General features: G+C 39.1%; 2 protein-coding genes across 2 annotated transcripts in view; one reads left to right on the top strand and one right to left on the bottom strand.

The window, feature by feature from the left end:
* The window catches only part of LOC109032266 (metabotropic glutamate receptor 2), a 555771-nt gene extending 539347 nt beyond the window's left edge, over window positions 1-16424 (bottom strand). The window contains exon 1 of the mRNA XM_072300776.1: window positions 16329-16424. The gene's annotated coding sequence lies outside the window, so the exon portion shown is untranslated. The remainder of the gene's footprint in view (window positions 1-16328) is intronic.
* Window positions 1-19266, top strand: part of LOC109032720 (uncharacterized) — a 225116-nt gene that overhangs the window by 38221 nt on the left and 167629 nt on the right. The gene's annotated exons all lie outside the window — the stretch shown is intronic.

Genomic DNA, 19266 nt, shown 5'->3' with positions numbered 1-19266 from the left:
AAAAAAAAAAAAAAAAAAAAAAAAAAAAAAAAAAAAAAAGACGGGTGGCTGCTGCCTAACTAGTTTTACACGAAACAACGCGACCGGGCTTTTCTGCACGGTTTGCGGTCCATTAAGCTCTCCTACTAATTAAGTCGGAGAGTAAACCCCAAAACCCCTATAATATTTGGGTAGAGTATGCTCAGCTCTACTCGTAATGCCCACCCTTTTTAAGTTTAGTTAAATATTAAAAAAGTTATTAAACTTTAACGACAAATTTTGGACCCCAAAACTTGACGATCGTTTTTGACGACATGGACCCCAAAAGCTGACACTGATGGAATTGTTGATGAGCAGAGAGCAGATACGGGGCCCGCGAAACGGTCGGCCGCGGGATTGACCATCGTGTTTAGTTCACTGACATTACAGCTATACCGTAGAAAAAAACCCCATACAAGTATAGATATTTCGAATCAGCGTCACATATACTAAAAATGATTTTTTGGAAATTTGATATTGTTGAGGTGTAATCGAGAACAATTAATAATTAGGTCGTTTATTGCTGCTCTGAAAGTCGGATATGTTGCCAGGGCTGTGGAGGTAAGGGTAGCATAAAACCCATCAAACTGGGGATAATTAGAATCTGTAAACTCCAAGGATCAAACCTTTGAAAAGTTTTCAGACTTACATGGGCGTCGAAAGGAGAATTAATCGAAAGAAGGAGCGGGTCCTTCAATTCTTCAAGCACATTTGAATTTGAAAATAACTTGTAGAACCGCGCGATGGATGGTGAGCGCCGACTCCAGAGGTTAAATTTCAGGTTATGCTACTGTTATTATGGCTTTAAATATTTAATTAATACGAAGAAGATAGATTAATTGAAATAATAAGATGAAGATAGATTAATTGATGCGTGTTTCCATTTTATCGTAGCCGAAGATAACTGGATCCATTTCTATATAATCCTTTTATGATTCCCACACCCTTACTATGAGCTGTTACCATGTGCTGTTACAGTAAGTACCTACTCAGATCGCAACCTGCTATTTCTTCCCAGCGGCCCGGATCTAGTGATCTTTACAAGTAATTGTTTATGAATAATTGATGATATTAGTGAGTCCTAGATACTATTTCTCGTTAATCAGATTCAACAACTATCCACCAGAAAATCATCCTTTCCCTCAATACGATGATGTCTGTCGGGGTCTCAATTTGTGGGGATGAAGTTGTGTTTCCACTTTCTCCTAAAATTTTGCTAGCAGCCGAACTCCTCTGGAGTTGATGTGTCTCTTCTCAGTGTATCATGCTATCGGTGCATAAAGCCTCAATGTTTTCATAGACTTGTAATGCTCTATATTGGAAACGCGGTTTACGCATTCACCAATCAGTCGTGCGTATGTGTCTACTCAAAGAAGCTACGCAGCGCTCCGCTAATGAAATCAACTCAATGTCACAACATCCAAGATACTTGACTTTAAACATTACCGTTGATTTGATTATTAGCAAGTCTCTTGGATTCTGTGTCAGAAGTTGATTGAATCGACTAATTTGCCTGTGTTGGGATAAAATTCTTCTAATAAAGACCTTTCATATTGACCTCTGCAGAAGGTATGTATTCTATACTACTTTAATTCATTGGTTTAATAAAATTGATCTGCTAACTAATGCAGGCTATCCTTTATGATAACCTCTCTACCCATTGGCTAAAATTTGCAGTACCTGGAGACGTAAACTTGCCGTCACTGCTTACTACATATAGGAGATAATACAGAGCAGCTGTTCGACATAGTACATCAGTGCCGCCTGACCTCTAGATTATCTGAGTCCTCGCCTGACAAATTTACCCACTATGAGAGTGCGACAGAAAATTAGCTGGTTCATTTAGCACGGAAAATGGATACAGGAATTAAATTCTCTGGCACACCCTGAAAGTGAGTTAAAACTCATTAGATGTGGACTTTGGATAGCCAGAACTGGCAGAATAATGAAAGCTATCGATTGAGACTGAGGCGACTAAAAATATTAGTTGTGATAAATATTTTTGGCTGCAACAGCATATCAACAGAGCATCTTCTTTGACGGAAAGTAGGCATTGAATGCCCAATTTGAGAAATCTCTCATAAATACCTGCTTACTTTACCTGTCACTGTATTGATGTGAGAGTTACCTTAATCGGATGGTTGCAGAATCTCCCTGGCAATTCCCAGCATAGATATGATGGTGCTCCACATATTAACTTACCGGCAGATTCATTCGTTCGATAGAATCGTATGAGAGGGATCACATAGCATAGGATATAAAATTAAGCCTTGAATATAGGTGATATTTATACTTTAACCTTTGGTTCTCGGTCTACGGTATGAAAGGGACGGACTAATACAGAAGAACCATACATGACAAGTGGCTCCTAAATTGTCATTTATTTGAGTCCTTAGCTGAAAAGTTCATGCCTGAAGGTGTGACAGAAAATGGACTGTTTTTTTCCATCCTTGAAAGTAAAACAAAGAATCAAAATTGTACTCTCCGTTTTACCCTGATAACGCGTTTAAACTCAATCGCAGCCGACTCTGCATGACCAGAATTGGCAGATACAGACTCATAAAAATTAAATGTTATTGAAAGGAAAACCCAAAATTAAAGTGGTATTCTCTGTTGTACCCTGATAACGCACTGAAACTCAATCGCTGTTGACTCTGTATGACCAGCATTGGCAGCTAAAGGCTCCTGAAAATGAAATGTTATCAAACTGTTTCATTACAGTTCAGAAGATTCATGCTATTGAGATCGAAATTTCAGTTGTGGTAACTGTAATTTTTGCTTGCAGAAGCATCAACTTTTACTGTTTATCTTTTCCAATGACGAGTGAACTGGTCACATTTCTTAAGATACAGAATGCCATAGCTTTAGAGACATCTCTCATAAAACTAAAAATATTGATAAATACTTACTTTGCTTACTGTCTTTATGAGACGGTATCACGCGTTTGCAATGTTATTACCGATGAGGAAATTGGAGCTTGGAGAAATTGCGATTCGAATGGTCAAAGGACCTGGCAGGCATAACTAGGTATAAGCAGCGTAAATGATAGAGGTCCTGCACTGAGCTGCAGAATTTAGCTTGCATTCTATCATTAGTTCCAAGAATCCAAAAAAAAAATGTTGAATAATGTAAGACATAAAAGGTATCCCTTAACACAGGTGATGCCTCTAATGTAAATCCTGGTTTTGTGCCTACTGTACACAGGAGATGGAACATTACATAGAAGTCCTATATTAAGAGCAGCTCTGAAGTTGTTGATCATCAGGGTTCTTGCCTGACACATTCACCCACTTTGAAGGTGTGACAGTAAATAGACTGGTTAATTTTATCATTGAAAATAAACCCATTATTAGTTAAACCGGCACTCTCCCTTTCACCCTGTTGCGCGTTTAAAGTCAATGTGTCTTGTGGACTCAAGTTGACCAGAATGGCCAAATGGAGAATCATAATGATGAAGCTATAAAAGGATTTCATTGCAGCAGGCCGATTATTGAAAGTTTGAAGCAGTCTGATAAGAGATCGAAATGCGATATATTGCACGGTTAAGATAGGGCTGTCTTGCCTTGTCGTACTGACATAGTTTCAATAATCAGCATGCAGTTGAGAAAATTTATGCCATCACAACTAAAGTTTAATGTATACCATCTCCATATGAACGGAAACATTTAACGCAAGTACCAAGATGATTTCATATGATGTCTGGATAGGAATGCACATAGTAACAAGTAAGTAGCAACTTTTCGTTTCAGGCACATTGTGCCCAAGCATTGTGCCCTCAGTAATCAGAGAATCATAAAAGAAAACTCACTCACAACGAAAAAGGTACCTAGAGAGAGAAGGAATCATGCAAAATCAAGAATGGTCACATTTGGAAGTATTATTCCTCGGGGCAGCATAAAATTGAAAATGTTTCGTGTGTACAATGAGAAAACCATTCAAGAAGTTATATTGTTATTAATTTCAGAAATAATATGACAATAGAAAAAGAGACAGGGGCCAGGAGAAATTGAAATTGCAATGCTATTATGCTCAAACCCGATTCAAAATTTCCAATCGAAACAATAACATTATCATAACCTCTCTATGCACTATCTATGGCTTAGACTGCGCATTAGGAAATTTCGGCGAGACTAGAGTCCCTTCAGGCGGGACGATAGGCAACTCAGCAACACCCAGCAAGTCCGAGACCGAGACAATGGAAATGCCTGTCATGCCAGTGCCGTTGCCTGATACGGGTACTTTTCGTTCGTATATCCGGATGTATCCACTAAGCGGAAGGCGCGTCTTCACCCTGATTTACCCCGCTAGCTGTCTTACCTACCGCGCGACCTAGATTGCATTATAAGTCAATGCGCTTTACTGTAGTTTTCTATCGTTCGTAGCCAATGAGAATTAGGCATTACGTCAAGTGACCCAACTTTGTCACGATTTCAATACTGACCTGCGGTTTTTTTTTCTGTGACGTACAGGGTGTGCCAAAAATATGATCCTTTCCTTACTGAGTCTCGAGAACGATTACAGATTATTGACATGCGGTTTGAACGAAATTCCTTAAAAAAAGGTGGGCCGCTTTCGAGGGGGGGGGGGGGGGGGGGTGGCGTCCTTTCCTCTCGTGCCTCGCGCCCGCGGGAACAACTTTTAAATTTAAAATGGGAACTCTCTTTGCCTGATACTTCGTAAAGAAGTCATACCAAAAATACGTGATATCCTTCCAAAAAAACAAAAATGTGATTTTTTGTACAAAATTTCGGCCCAATCCAAAAAATGTCACTAATTACCAAAAACAAAAAAAACAAAAAAAAAAACCAGGCACCCAAAAATATGATGGCAGTACCGTTTGGATTCATCATATAAAAGGAAATGATATCAAAACGGCCCAATTTCTCTTTCATGCCCATGCAATATACCAAACACCCCAACTTTTTTCACAAAAAAAAAATAAATAAATACCTATAAGGTATGATGACCTGAACACGTTTATTGATCCATCGCTTTAAAGGAGTATGATATTAAAATCGGCCCAACTTCTCTGAAATATGCCCATCTCGGATCAATAATTTTTTTGAGACCTTCCGACTCATCGCTGAGGAGACACTGATCATTACTTGACCCTTAGTATATGTCCTTGTTTAGATGTCAAAGAGTTTCCTTATGAGAACTGTAATGAATTTTTTTTCTTTGAAGAGATAAAATCAAAAAATCGTCATAAAATTGAAAAAAAAATTCGAAGAAAAAAAAAGGAATGGCCGGCCGGCACGTACAAAAAAAAGGGGGAAAATGTAGATACATTGGTATGCCCCAACATTTTGGCATGGGTGACCGACCCGGTCTTGCCAACATCCATGAAGTTGCTAAGAAAGAAGCATTGTAAGTAGGAGGCACATAATATTCGCAATAATACGCCAAGTTCAGTAGTTTGTAAGGCCTTCTATCAGAAACAAACAAAGAATATGGCATTGCTTGAAAGTTGTTAAGTTGTTCACTCATGTGTGAATATCTTTCAGTCTATCTTTCAATGACGATTTCAAGAAGGACTGATCCTCCTTTTGACGATGATACTTGTTCATGTATATGTGAAAGAGAGACGATAATCACCCTATATTATCTACCACTTGTATGTACGGCCGGCCGGCCCCATTCCTTTTTTTTTCTTCGAATTTTTTTTTCAATTTTATGACGATTTTTTGATTTTATCTCTTCAAAGAAAAAAAATTCATTACAGTTCTCATAAGGAACTCTTTGACATCTAAACAAGGACATATACTAAGGGTCAAGTAATGATCAGTGTCTCCTCAGCGATGAGTCGGAAGGTCTCAAAAAAATTATTGATCCGAGATGGGCATATTTCAGAGAAGTTGGGCCGATTTAATATCATACTCCTTTAAAGCGATGGATCCAATAAACGTGTTCAGGTCATCATACCTTATAGGTATTTATTTATTTTTTTTTTTGTGAAAAAAGTTGGGGTGTTTGGTATATTGCATGGGCATGAAAGAGAAAATTGGCCGTTTTGATATCATTTCCTTTATATGATGAATCCAAACGGTACTGCCATCATATTTTTGGGTGCCTGGTTTTTTTTTTGTTTTTTTTTGTTTTTGGTAATTAGTGACATTTTTTGGATTGGGCCGAAATTTTGTACAAAAATCACATTTTTGTTTTTTTGGAAGGATAAGTTTACCAGGAAATTCGTGTTTAATCAAAGGAAATTTGGCAACGTCAGGAGGTTCAAACGGCGTTTATCCTTAGCACGGCAGTATAACCTCCACTCCTCCTATCGAGCCGTAACCGTTCGAGCATCGATGACCTTAAGATTTTGTAAATAATTCTGAAATTTTAGTATAATTTTACAATTTTTTTTACAATTTACTATGAATTTATAATTCTAAAGCGTTCCGATGACTCATTAGTATGATATGGCAAGACAAAATCTATCAAGAAGTTGGAGAGTCAGATGTTTTAGAGAAAACATTAAACTTGATTGGAGTGAAAATTAATGATTTTAAACGATTTCACATGTTTAACAATGCTCTGAGGTACATCGCGTCAAAATTTTACGACATAATTTGTATCATGAGTAATGTTATGAGTGTTTTAAAAGAATTGCTTTTGAAGCTAACAACAGTACCGTCAAACCTCAGCTGCTTTTTTTCTCAAATTCTCGATATATCGTCCTGAAACTTTGAGATACTCTCAATGAAAGTATTTTTGAGAAATTTTGGTGCAACTTACACCAAATGACGTGATTGCTCGTGATTGTGTTCACATTTAATGTGGATTACATTTTGCTTAAGGAACCACTATTTCCGGCTCATTTTAGAAACAACATATATGCCATTAATTTCCCCATGTAGATACGTGCTTTTATGGAAGATCCAGAGATAGTGGTTCCTTATTGAAAAAATCAATCCATATAGTGTGTTTATCTGGACATTTCAAAGGAAACAAATCAGAATTTTATTGGCGAGAAATATTTTACCACGGGAAATTTGGCAAAATTCGAATGTCCATACGGGGTTATTCCTTCAACACGGCGGAAATAGGTTATTCTACCGGTTATTCTCGGTTATTTCAATCGCAAGGCTCGTTTGCTCCACACTACCACAAATAAAACCTTCTTTACAATACCTTCGAGCCCGTTTCACGAAAGGTTGCAGAATAACGAGCGCTAGTCTTTTCATTGCTCATGGTGGAAAACTCACAATCAGCGAGGCTTCAATAGTATCCTTGCGGATAAATCCAACATCTCGACATGGAGTTGTGTCAGAATCCCTGCAGTGGGGCTCAAATGCCATGACCACTGCACTGCCATGCTAAGTAAAAACGCCGAATGAGTATTCAAATCTTGCCAAACTTCCTCAGAGAAAATATTGATTTTTGAGGAAAGCTATGAATATTTTTTCCATAAAATTTTCAGACTTCTTAGATCGAATTACGAACGAAATCCTCCGAAAAATCGGAAGAGAAATATTCAACAATTTTTATGCTAATTCGTGTTTAGTCGAAGGTAATTTGGCAACGCTTGATGGTTCATACGGCGTTCTTCCTTAGAACGGCAGCACGGATCAAGCTCGGTGAGTGCATACACGCCAATTTCTATAACGAGACACTTGTTCGCGTTCTTGTGCTTATTTCATCTCATTTTCCCTCACACTTTTCTATTCGTCGGATTTTTTTTATGACTCACGGATCTATTATTCACGGATGAAATTTTTTTTTACCGCTACGTTCTGCGAAAATTTTATGGGTAAAGGAAGAATAGCTGAGAGGAGAGGAAGAGGACCGGCCGGCGCACAGTGTAACGAGGTAATGGAAGAGTTCGGACATGAAATTCGGGGCTAAAATTTCAAATTTTGAGGTTCAATTCGTCATAAATTCAATTTCAAGGGGTGATTCTGAAAGGAAATTCCATGAAAAAACCAATGGAGTTACTCTTAAACTTTTTCGTCTCATATTTTCAAAAATATAAGCTTTCAAAGTTTCTTGAATTTTCCCGGCTTCCCCTATTGACTGGGTCCATTGTATAATGGTGAACCAATTCAATGGGGAGGACAGGCCAGCGCTTAATGGAATGAGCTAAAAGAAAAGGTCAGAGTTGAACTTTTGGGCTAAAATTTCAAATTTTAATGTTCAATACGTCACAAATTCAATTTCAAGGGGTGGCTCTGGAAGAAAATTTCATGAAAAAACCAATGGAGTCACTCTTTAACTTTTTTCTTTCATATTTTCAAAAATATAAGCTTTCAAGATTTCCAGATGTTTTCCGACTTCTCTTATTGACTTCGTCCCGTGTGCGGAGGACCGTTTTAATGTTTTTTCTCGGAAACGAGCCAGATTCGATCCACAAAATGCTTAGTGGTGCACTTAAAAATACTCGACAGGATTGTTAATATTATGCTAATATTTGTCTTCAATCAATGAGCTCATTATTTCTATTAAGCTCCCCGTATATGACGTGTAAACAGGGGCAAAGGAAGAAAAGAGAGCAGTAATGATTTCCATTTTCAGAACTGGCATTTTCCCGGTCCCGGTTTCGACTTTCATTCCAAAAATAGATTTGTAATCCTTTTTCACATCGCCTTTTCTAAAAATAAAATTAGTCTCAAAGCAGGTGTATTACAGAGATAACTTCTAGAATGACGTTAGGAAACTGTTTTCAGAGGATGAGAGATTAAAAGCCTGCTGCGCGTAAAACTTGAAAACAATTCCTGGGTTTGAAACGGAACCTTTCGTTCCACCGAATCCATTGGATAAGTTGCTGACTCTGAAAGGTGTTTGAACCCGATTCGTATACCTGCATCATCAGAATTATTTTTAGAACATGCTCGGAAACCGCAAAGATCGAGTGGTCCATATCTAATGACGTAGAACGTACATACATAAATATTATTCATTATGGCGCGCGCAGGATAAGTACCTACGCAACTGATTTGAACGATAAGTCGAATATTGTTACCCGCGCTTGATGGACCGATGACTGGGATTTACCGGCAAAATAAATGAGTCAAAAGCTCGCTCTGGACATGACATCACCCCAACTACCTACTCTCGATATCTTTACTTCCTGGAAAGTATACATTATTTAGCAGATCATTCACAGCGACTCATTATTTTTAATGGATTCATCTCAATGAATTTATTTGGTGAGTTGAGAGAGAGCTTCCAAAAACGGTTCCTTTTTTAGACCCTCGAAATATGATCGAATTGGAATCTTACTCTACGCGCATTAGTTACTCTGATACCGTTGTGAAATGACTCACACACATTTTTACCACGAAATGTGGAATGAATGCCAATGTTTTTCCGTTACATTTGTTGGAGATCTTGTCAGTGGATGTAGCGGAAGTGTTGAAAATTTGACAGGGTATACTGAGGTAAATGAAGTCCAAATTTTACTAATTTAGAAACGTTGACTGTTAAATTTGGATTTTAAAAGACGTTGAAAAAATTGTTGAAATGCACCAGTTAGGAAACCGCGTTAGGGGTAAAATTTATATTTTAAAAATTCGATAAAAAAATGCCTTCAATATTTCTAAAAATCACTGAGGTATATTGAATTTTCGTTAAAACTTACTAAAACACGGTGATAAAAAAATCTTCCAAAATTGCAAGGTTACATTTTCTTGTAAAAAAAAACAAGAAGGGCTCCTTAACGCGGGTATTTTAACAATTTTTCAAAGAGTAAAGAACAACTTAATCAGACAAAGCACATAATAAATTAACAACTCAATGAAATGGACGTATTTCTGCCAAACGGAACTATGTGCATAAAGTCATGGAGCCATGATACCAATAAAAATAACATAACAGGGCTCAGGTCATAATACACATATTTCCGTTTGGCAGAAATACGTCCAAATTGTAATCCATTTCGAACCCTGGAAAAAATTGGCAGTAAAATCTGTGTTCCAAAATACCATAGACCTACAGCCGGCTGTAAGATTTCCAATGGCTTCGATAGCCGGCAACACAATTTCTTATAGCCTTTTTTAGCCGATGGCGATTAAGCAACAGCCAGGCGATAAAGTGTATGCTTAACGTTTCTAATTACGGATGCTAGGACTTATTGTTAGTGAGTTTTTGGACTACCGCTCTCTTTTTGGGCCGTAGTATCTTGATTTATTTTGCAAGGAAAGCTCCGTACTTTTGAAGGATGCCTGCCATTCCTAATATGTTGGAGCGCCTTCAATTTCGTATGATACTGTGCAATACCTCTGGTGTGAAATAGTTGCTTCAAGCGCCGTGGTACGCTGCGGCGCGGCTCGGCGGGCGGGCAGCCAGCACAAAACGCGCATTGGCGCCTACAAACCTAACAGGGATACTTCACGCATTGCGTAGTGCGTGAAGTATCCCTGTTAGGTTTATAGACGCCAGTGCGCCGCGCCGCCGCTCCGCTTTGTGTTAGGCTCTAATATTTAATCTCGTGGAGTCACCGTTTTCAACTCATGACTTAGAAATGTTTGCACACTCTGTATGGTTTATTCCCATTTTAATTGATGAAAAAAATATGTAGTAAAGGAAAATATAATGTGCGTTTTGTAAATATATTAAGGTGATTCCGTACAAACTTAAGGATTTACAAAGCACACGAATTTCTGCACAATTTCTTACAGCTTTAGCCGATGGCGAGAAAGCATCAGCCAGGCGATACAGTGTGAAGCCCGGCGATAGGAACTATAGCCCGGCTGCATAATGTTTTATCGCTTCGTGTAGCCCGGTCGTATGATTTTTTCCACTTTCTACAGCCAGCTATATGATTTTCTATCGCCTTCTTCAGTCGGCTATAAGAACTCCTACGGTATTTTGAAACGCAGCTACTATCGCCAATTTTTACCAGGGAAGCATGTCCGGTTCTTTAATTCATCCTCCGTTCTGTTGCAGCCTTTCCTCGAATTAAGTTCATTTTTTAAAGAGTTCTCTCGTTGAAATCCACGAGTTTTTCAACCTTTTTTGCTGGCCGCCAATGCTTCCAGGTATAGAGACCCGCATATTTTAAACAGAAATGAAGTATATCGACCGACATAATCCCGCGAAAGGTCAGCTGAGACCGCGAAACAAGGGTTGCGAAGAATTCTGCGTTTCCGCTCCTGCAACGCGCGCGGCTTTACCGGCGCATCTCTCGGAGTTAATAGGACGCATTTCTGCCAAACGAAAGTATGCGCATCATGACGTGAGCCCTATTATGCAAGTATATAATGGGTTTCAGGGCTCATGGCTTAATGCACATAGTTCCGTTTGGCAGAAATACGTCCAATATACCTCCGACTCGGGGATTCTCGGGGGGAACACTTCACAGGAGGCGGAACCGCTTGACATGTTAAACCCGTACAAGTAAGAAACATTGAAAAAATTACCGGATAAAACGAATAAAGTGCTGACCGAGACGGAAGACAACACGCCGTTCCTTTGACATAAGAACGTGCCTTAATTTTGCACGTGAGCCCCGGAAAGAATAGGATTATACGGAGCGAAGGGCTCAAATAGAAATTGAGATGCTCTCTTTCGTCAGAAGGGTGACGAACTCACTGAGGGACCGCGGTCCGTTGCCGCCGTCCCTCGAAAAAGGAACGATACCACCGTGTTGGGCAGAAACGGCGTATGTGAATTTCAGTCGCTGTCAAATTTCTCCCGATAAAATATGCATTTTCTGAGCAGCGTGCGAAAATTTTCCCTGCAATTTTTCGGCGAGTTTAATACGCAATTCAATTTTGCGTATCAGCAAATTTTGAGGAGAAATTTTCATAATTTTTTAGAAAAATTAACATTTTATCGGAGGAAATTTGGCGATGTTTGGATGTTCGGACAGCTTTTTACTTAAACACGGCAGGACATCACGCCCGTTCGGATGGGAAACGTGGCGGCCACGAAGCAACCCTTCTCAGGTTTTCTCGGTGTCTGTTGATCCTCGTCGGAGGGAAATGGAAGGTAAAAGCTCAGTTGCCAAACTTTTCGGATTTGTGAGCTTAAATGGACTATGCTAAGGCAAAACGCCGGATGAACATTCGAAAGTCACCTTTCCAATGGTCCAATTTGTTTTCGAAAGAAGTTCCGAATATTTATCCTAAAAATTCGCGAATGCTTTTCATCGAATCGCGGATCAAATTCTCTATAAGAGTAGAAAATAAACATTTACAATTTCCGAAGAAAAAGTTGTGTTTCTTCGAATGAAATTTGGCAACGTCCAAAGGCTCGTACGGCGTTCTTCTTTAAGGCCGTGTTTCGTGAAGGTTAAGACAACGTACGGGACGGAAGGGTGCGATGCCGCGACGGTAAAAACCGCAGATTCACGCAGGATTTTGGTTGCAGTTACGCGGTTCTTAAGCTACACGGGTTGGGCGGCGCCGCGGAGGTCCATTTATCATCCGTAGTGCTGCGTCGCGTCGTCGTCTTGAATGTAATTAACGAAAACCGACGGTAAAAGAAAAAAGGCGAGAAAGGAAGCTCGTCGCTCAGGAGAAAACCGCGTATCTCTATACTGGTTTCTCATTGGAGTTAAGGGGTTCTTGCTTAGCGCGACAGTGCTGATGTGGTCTTCTCCTCGAATGACTCGAGAGATTGCTCCGTTTCTCGCCGCGGCGGACCAATCTGGACGGCGCGTGAAGGAGGTGAAAAATGGATGAACTTGAAGATTGTTCGTGAGCAATTTCGTGGAAAAATGTATTTTTCCGCGGGAAAGTGCCCTTAGTCCGCAAAAACTCAAAATGGAGGTATTGATATCGGGGGAGGGAGGAGTGCTCTGCAAAAATTTTGGGACGAAAATTGTCGATGAAGCTCCCAAACCACATATCTCGGTTCGTGACGTTGCAGAATTACTGTCATACCTCATTTTTTAAAAGGAAATGCCAATTTTTGAAAACGACCGTGATTTTTCCTCTCGTAAGCAAAGAAAATTCTGTGAAAAAATATAAAAGAATAATGTCGACTTTTTCTCTTTTAAAAATATAAAATAGGAGCGAAATTCATATGTCAGGAGACTGAAAAGATACTCCTAGATTTTAATTATTTTTAGCTCTGTGTTCATTCATCTTCTGTAATTATGTTTTCTATTTTTCATGTACCCGCTTGCGATCTGCCGATTCATTGAATATTTTTTTAAAACGTTTGATCATTCAGATGATACAAAAAAATGTCCGATGCAATTGATCGTGTATTAATTAACCTCTTATTTTTTCTGTCTGTTTCAGGTAAGTGATGGCGTCACCCATTTCTCCTGAATTCGTGCATTGGTGCATTGTCCACGGTCTGTAATTTTTTTCCGCATACGTTTAATGGATCGGAGGTAAATTAACTCTGAAAAAAAAATCGATAGCAAGTAAACCATATTTATACTTAGAAGTATTCCATGATTCCCAACATCAAAATTAAAAAAAAAACTAAACTACTGAAACAATGATTCTGTGAACGGTTTCTGAATTCTACGAATAATTCAATTGTAAAAATTCTACCAAGAGGCAGAACTTCTAAATTACTGCTTCTTCTAAATTATCTAATTACATTAATTTCCTTCCATTTAATCCTTAAACCTAATCGTTTCTGAACTAAAAAACATAAAAAAACGAAGAAATGAAGATAAGACTCGGCACAAAAGCCATTGAAAAACGTGAAAAACAAGGCTGTCTGTACAATCTACACCAAAACGAAATCAAAAGCGTGCCTGCATTTGAATATGTAAGACACGCTAAAATCTCGGTGTTGCCAGCTCTCGAAGATACGCACTGAGAGAATTGAATTTCCGCATAATTTTCTCGAAAATAATTCGTATTCCCCGAATTTTCATCTTTAAACGGCAACGCACCGACCGTAAGCGCGAAAAATTGTATCGGATTAACGGTTCCACGTGGGATTGACACGGCTGAAAACCAGATATTCGATTCGGATTATAATCTTTTATCCTTAATCATAACCGTGACGTCACAAAGCTCTCAAAAGCCTGAAAGCCCCGTTGACTTGGAGCGGTGAATGCAAATAACGGCAAGAAATAGTGGCGAGGCCGAGACTTGAACTTTTCGCGTCATACGATGGCTTTGCATCTTAAAATTCGATGGGAGAGCCGGACGCGTTAGTCCTAATCTACCGTACCAATGAAAAACGCCGTTTAAGCCTCCAGACGTTGCCAAATTTCCTTTAGAAAAATATGTATTTCCAGGAGAATTTCTGAATACTTTTCTTCGATTTTTTCAGGAAATTTTATTCGCAATCAGTTATTAAAGTTATCTTAAACTTTCGAGAGGAAATATCCAAAATTTTCCGTAAAAATACACATTTTATAGGAGGAAATTTGGCAACTCTCATATGCTCATACGACGTCTCTCCCTAGCACGGCAGTAATGATGTTTGACAAAGGCCTCTCAGCTCGGATAACGGCGGGCTAAATTATAATATGACATGGAAACCTTACGCTAGCTTTGAAATCGCAACCGATATCGCTGCCAAATTCGGCGGGATGACGCGCGAATTGGTTCAAAATCGGTCGGTTTTCGAGGAGATTTGACAACGCGGGCGCAGCCTGTAATCCGACCGTTGAAACAAAGCCGCTCACTTAATTAATTAAGATTTCAGCGGTCCTCTGCAGTCTCGACTGCCAAATTTGCACAGGGACAAATCAAACGCCCTCCTGCCTATGCCGGCCTGTTCTAGCTCAGCCTCGCTCCACTCAATTTTCCTACGTCTCCTCTGTGATCTATCGGACCATCCATTTGCTACGAAATGCCTCCATCTACGGGTGACATCTTCAGGAATTTTCAAAAATTCCAATTTCATCCGTTGGATCCTCCTGCATCGCAATCTAGCTTATTATTTTAGCTGCCGAGTGCAGCTTTCGGTGAAAATAACCTTTTGTTTTTCGCTTAAATTGAATATCATTATTCGTCGTTTCTCAAATGAAAGAACGTTATTACGCTCTAGGGTTGCAAAATTGGCTCCGAAAATTCATTTTTTACAGAAAGACGACTCCGAAATTTTCGTTAAAAATATCGCTGAGTTTTTCATGTAGTTATAACTCTGGACAAGATGTTCCACTGCAGCCACACCGGATGACGCACTGGCCAAAAATTTGTTTGCGCACAAGTGTTTTTTCTTGGATATAGTCTTGATCCTTTATTTGGGACTTCCAAGTTAGAGTTATACTACTGTCGCTAGTGCGGAATTCTGAATACGTTGAATTTGGATCAATGATTCTGTGTCTTAATAAAGCATTTAGCATTGGAACGTCGACATGCCACAGGCGTAAATACTACTTAGAGGCAGTTTCGCTTCGAGGTTACGAAAATGGCGGTGGCTAAAAAAATCGAAGTAATTTCTAGAAGCCGAAATTATTGAACTGGGTTGCGAAAATTCAAAACGCCTTCAATTCGCTGCGTATGCAACACGGACGTCCATCGAGTTGAAATAGTTGCATTCGTACCCTAATACTCTCAATCCCAATCATACTAACAATAAAATCCCGGTTCTCGTCAACGGCTACCAATATGCATAAAGAAAAAATCAGTTGAGCCACTTTGAAGACTATATACTCATGCGCGGGTTTGACAAGCAGTTCCAAGAAGCAGGAACATGTAAAAACGATGATTAGCCCTCACGTAGAAAAGAGAAATTTGGAAACAGATTCGCAACATTGCAAACCGAGATGCACGGTTTTGTAGTCTCCTTATTGTCTTGGATTTAATTTTCATCCATTGTCGTCTTACCTTGCAGTTCAGGGAGCTTCCTCAGGCGGCTGTTTTAAAATCACAAAATCACCGCTTTGTTTTTTTTTTTTTTTAAAAAAAATATGAAGATATACTTTCTTTTCCTCCCTCACTCCGTGCTCACTAAGCCTTTTTTGCCAGGATGGCTGTTTCAAGCCGTGTTAATTGGTGTCCAAGGCAATGATCAAATGAGAATATTCAAGATAAAAAGGTATCGAGCCTTCAGAATGGGGCAAAAAAGTGGAAGAGGAAGTAAAAAATGGCATCAAACTCCCCCCGAAAAAAAATCTGGAACACATTATTGCTCTCTTGCGCGAATGAGCAATGCAGAAGATGAAATTTTCCTATGTGTTCCGACAAAAAAATAATAAAAAATAAGCCCAGAAACAGTGTTTCTCTGAGGCCGCTCTAATAATTGTTTCCGCATGGATGCCTGCATCCCTATCTTAAAGCTGAACTTCAACCCTTATCAGCAATAATTAATGACGAAAAAATGCTCCTTGCCGCATCTCCTTAGAATTTATGGAGCTTCTCTCCCGAATCAACCATCACATATCGCAAAATGAGAAAGTGGCAGTTATAGTTTTCCTGTGAAATATTCCAAGTTTAAAATAAAGCTCTTACCTTCAATGGTATAGCAAATAACTGTGTGCGGAAGATTCAAGTTCAAAGAAGTTTATGTGTCCAATGCATTTAATCCGTCACTTTATTTACGCTGAAACGAGACAATTATTAAAATGGATTTAAATAGGAAAGTTGAAGTTACAGTAGCTAGAAAAAAGATAGAAAAACAAAATAAAATGCGAAGTGGCTGCAAACATGTAATAAAATGGTGGGACGCCTCTGTTGCGATGCTGGACATTTTCAGCTGGGTAAATAAATAGGTAAATAATTTTTTTTTCCCATTTTTAAATTTAATTTGCTTCACGGGTAAAAATACGAGGGGTGGTTGGTGAAACTTCCAGCATTTATTTATAGACGCTAACTTTATAGATCTTATTTATAGGCTTTCCCTTTCTCAGAACATATTTATTACCTTGTCTCCGTCATTACTTTGAATTGTTTTGTTCTTTTCAATAAATTTAACTGCACTGTGTTTTGTTTGTTTGGCAAAAACAAGACTTGTCATTTTACGACTTTGATACAATACACTTCTCTGAAAAATAAGTTATTTCGAGGAACTGAAGAGCTTGCTCAATCCCACGATTTTGGTTGTTGAATAAACCGTAACTTGGCCAGAGAAATAACATAGAAACATCATTAACACATTTTGAATAACTTGGCAGATTTTGCACCTGATAAGTCGCTTAACTCTTTCATGACAAAAAATTTGCCTTTTGATTTGTGATCTTCGTTCCAATTGTGAGAATAGAGAGGAACAAACCTAGTGGCTCAGTTTAGAAACAACGTATGTACCATTAGTTTTCCTGTGCACATTTATGCTTTTCCAGACTAGCCTGATATTTTAGTTCCTAATTGGCAAATATAGTCCAAATGCCGACTGCGCCGAGTTCGTCGCTTGCCGAGTAAAAATTGACTACATTTTGCAATTAGGAACTACAATTACTAGCTCATTGTATAGAAACAACATTTGTGCCATTAGTTCCCTATGCAAATGGGCGTTTTTATGTGGCACCAAAAATTGTGGCTCCTTATTTCAAGATGTAGTCCATTTATCAGTCCACAACTCCACACTGGACGAAGAAATGGACTGAATTTTGCAATCAGGAACTACAAATTCTAGCTCGTTCCTTAAAACACTTATGTGCTTAAGAAAACTGGTGAAATATTCGTTGTTCTTACACTGACATGAGCCAAGAATTGTGGTTCCTAATTGCAAAATGAAGTCCAAATGACGATGGACACCGCTTCGCCGGCCGGAACTTCCCGGAATCATACAAGTTTATAGCCTCGCTCTCATCTTTAATCCCGATTGTTTTGTTTTGTCTCTTAGACAAATGTATTATGCTCCGCGTAATAAGCGACCCGTCCATAAAAAAAACCATCTGGTTGGTGCCCTTTCTGATGGGGCGCTTCCCTGGACTTCCTAAAACGATGCCTCAAAACGCGGACCCCGCTGTGAGCTGAAGCCCAAGGCCGGAGCGATTGAACCATCGGGAAGTGAGGCATTAGATCCGGATTTATTGGGTGGCCGCCGAGCCGACGATTGTTGGGGCTGCGCATGATAAAATGCGGTCGCTGAGCAATTAGTTTGGATATCCTGCGCTACTCACCGCCAACATAAAATACTGCCGTGCTAGGCAAGAACGTCGTATGGACATACCAGGGTTGCCAGATTTCTCGAGATAAAAAATTTATTTTAAGGAAATACCTGATTATCTTCAGTGCTCCTATTCCATGTCCGTCAAAAATTCCGGAATTCTTTGTAGATTTTTTCAAAAGTTTCGGGATTCTTTATAGATTTGTTCAAAAGTTCCAAGACAGTTCTGGAAAATGCAAGTCCGGAACATTTCAGGAATTTCAAAAGTTTCGGGAAAAATTCAGAAAAATCTCAAAAATTCCGGAATTTGGTACTAGTTCCGGAAAATAGGAGCACTGACTATTTTTTCTTAAAATTATTGGATACTTTAGATTAAATTGCGAAATAAAATCCTCCGAAAAATTTGAAGAAAAATATTCGAACTTTCCTTTAAAATTTCTAAAGTGAAATAGAAAAAGGAAGAGATTCTTTTCAAAGAGTAGTCCTGCTATCATTAATCCAACACAGATGTAATTCATTATTATGTTCAATGACTCAATTACTGTTATTTCTAAAATAATTTATTTTTAATAAATTCTTAATCACAAAAAGGGGCACCGCATAAAACTTTATTTGGAAGTTCGGAAGATTCGAAATGTTCTTCACTATAAGATTTCTCCTGGTTTTAGGTAGGTTTTAGGTATTTTGCATGGATCTTGGCTATTTCTCATTGAGACAAATGTTCTTCTGCACAAACGAATAATTGCTTTAAATGCTACATGTATAATTGCATGGAAATACGCTGGTGTGCAGATTCCGGTGGAAATTGTACTATCGTAGAAAGAAGGTAAAAAGCTAACCGGTCTAAGTTTACCAAAAGTGTAAATCAACAAAAATGGAAATGAGAAAGATCTAAAGAAATAAAGATCTTTATTTGAGGGTATTTGCCAACACCTGAAAGCTCATACGGCGTTTTTCCTCAGTACGGCAGAACACAAACGAGTCTGCTGCACAGCCTCGCGGATCTTCCCCGTAAACAACACCTCTCGGATTTCCCAGCCATTGAGAACCGCGCATTTACATCAATTAACCATAGCACTTGCGCGGTTTTACAACTCAGCGCGGCGGAGCACCGCCCTGCAGCGCGGCTCTGCAGACTTCCCGACCTACCTCGACCAATCGCCATAAAGCACTCAGCGGCGGGCCTATAAATAAGGATAAATAAATTAGTGCTTCCATCTTAGCCGGCCGCCTTGACGAATGAAAGCAAGGCTCATGGGGCCTCAGTATTCCCGGCTCGTCGGAGGGTCGTGTCATATTTCCTGTTTAGGTACAGCTGTCGTCGTTCGATAGGTTATGTCC

This window comes from Bemisia tabaci, chromosome 5 (assembly GCF_918797505.1).
Source record: "Bemisia tabaci chromosome 5, PGI_BMITA_v3".
Lineage (NCBI taxonomy): Eukaryota > Metazoa > Arthropoda > Insecta > Hemiptera > Aleyrodidae > Bemisia > Bemisia tabaci.
The sequence above is the reverse complement of the archived record's forward strand: the minus strand, read 5'-3'. Positions and strand labels throughout refer to the sequence as shown.